Source organism: Micropterus dolomieu, unplaced genomic scaffold (genome assembly GCF_021292245.1).
Source record: "Micropterus dolomieu isolate WLL.071019.BEF.003 ecotype Adirondacks unplaced genomic scaffold, ASM2129224v1 contig_10071, whole genome shotgun sequence".
In the NCBI taxonomy this organism is placed as follows: Eukaryota; Metazoa; Chordata; class Actinopteri; order Centrarchiformes; family Centrarchidae; genus Micropterus; species Micropterus dolomieu.
In genome coordinates this window covers 63-1,665 of record NW_025739057.1, presented here as the reverse complement: position 1 = coordinate 1,665, position 1,603 = coordinate 63, and the positions used below count along the sequence as shown (strand labels likewise).

General features: G+C 42.3%; 2 non-coding genes across 2 annotated transcripts; both read left to right on the top strand.

Annotated features, from left to right (window-relative positions):
• The first annotated feature begins 221 nt into the window (after nucleotides 1-221).
• On the top strand, nucleotides 222-363 carry trnay-gua. Its single transcript has 2 exons — nucleotides 222-258; nucleotides 328-363. It is a non-coding gene; the product is annotated as a tRNA-Tyr (tRNA).
• Nucleotides 364-652: 289 nt separating this feature from the next.
• On the top strand, nucleotides 653-794 carry trnay-gua. Its single transcript has 2 exons — nucleotides 653-689; nucleotides 759-794. It is a non-coding gene; the product is annotated as a tRNA-Tyr (tRNA).
• The last annotated feature ends 809 nt before the right edge of the window (nucleotides 795-1,603 follow it).

The following is a 1,603-nucleotide window of genomic DNA, read 5'->3' as shown; positions in this document are numbered from 1 at the left end:
TGTTCAGACAAGCTTAGCATGTCCACATCCAGCGATATCAGGTAAAACACAACAGCAAGTTCTGCTAAATCTGTGTAGTTCATCTGCAATTATTTCAAGCAGGTATGTATAACTTTAGTCATGTGTGTACCAGTTTTCATCAAGCGTGAATAGTGAAATACAGTTGGGTGTTTGTCATGTTCATGTCCATGTAACTGGCTGTCTCCATCCTTGTTTTGTTCCCTTCGATAGCTCAGTTGGTAGAGCGGAGGACTGTAGGTTCAAAATGTCAGTAATCCTTAGGTCGCTGGTTGAATTCCGGAGGACTGTAGGTTCATAATGTCAGTAATCCTTAGGTCGCTGGTTCAACTCCGGCTCGAAGGAGGTGGTTTATGTTTGTGTCTGTTCCGACTGACGAGATCAAAAGCTGAGATTGGTTTCTTTGCTTCGTATGTTCAGACAAGCTTAGCATGTCCACATCCAGCGATATCAGGTAAAACACAACGGCAAGTTCTGCTAAATCTGTGTAGTTCATCTGCAATTATTTCAAGCAGGTATGTATAACTTTAGTAATGTGTGTACCAGTTTTCATCAAGCGTGAATAGTGAAATACAGTTGGGTGTTTGTCATGTTCATGTCCATGTAACTGGCTGTCTCCATCCTTGTTTTGTTCCCTTCGATAGCTCAGTTGGTAGAGCGGAGGACTGTAGGTTCAAAATGTCAGTAATCCTTAGGTCGCTGGTTGAATTCCGGAGGACTGTAGGTTCGTAATGTCAGTAATCCTTAGGTCGCTGGTTCAACTCCGGCTCGAAGGAGGTGATTTATGTTTGTGTCGGCTCCGACTGACGAGATCAAAAGCTGAGATGGGTTTCTTTGCTTCGTATGTTCCACCGATATCAGGTAAAACACAAAGACAAGTTCTGCTAAATCTGTGTAGTTCTTCTGCAATTATTTCAAGCAAGGTATTTCGTTCCCTTTGGTCTTTCAGTTGGTAGAGCGGAGGACTGTAGGTTCAAAATGTCAGTAATCCTTAGGTTGCTGGTTCAACTCTGGCTCGAAGGAGGTGATTTATGTTTGTGTCGGTTCCGACTGACGAGATAAAAAGCTGAGATGGTTTTCTTTGCTTCATTTGTTCAGACAAGCTTAGTGTGTCCACATCCAGCGATATCAGGTAAAACACAAAGACAAGTTCTGCTCAATCTGTGTAGTTCTTCTGCAATTATTTCAAGCAAGCTATTTCGTTCCCTTCGATCTTTCAGTTGGTAGAGCGGAGGACTGTAGGTTCATAATGTCGGTAATCCTTAGGTCTCGGGCTCGAAGGAGGTGATTTATGTTTGTAATGGTTCCGACTGACGAGATAAAAATCTGAGATGGGTTTCTTTGGTTCATTTGTTCAGACAAGCTTAGCTTGTCCACATCCAGCGGTAGCAGGTATGACAAAAAGCCAAGTTCTGCTAATTCTGTAATTATTTCAAGCAGGTAATTATGACTTTAGTCACGAGTGTACCAGTTTTAATCAAGCATGTAAATAGTATAATACAGTTGGATGTTCTGGAGGTGATTTATGTTTGTGTCGGCTCCGACTGACGAGATAAGAGGCCGAGATGGGTTTCTTTCTGAACAT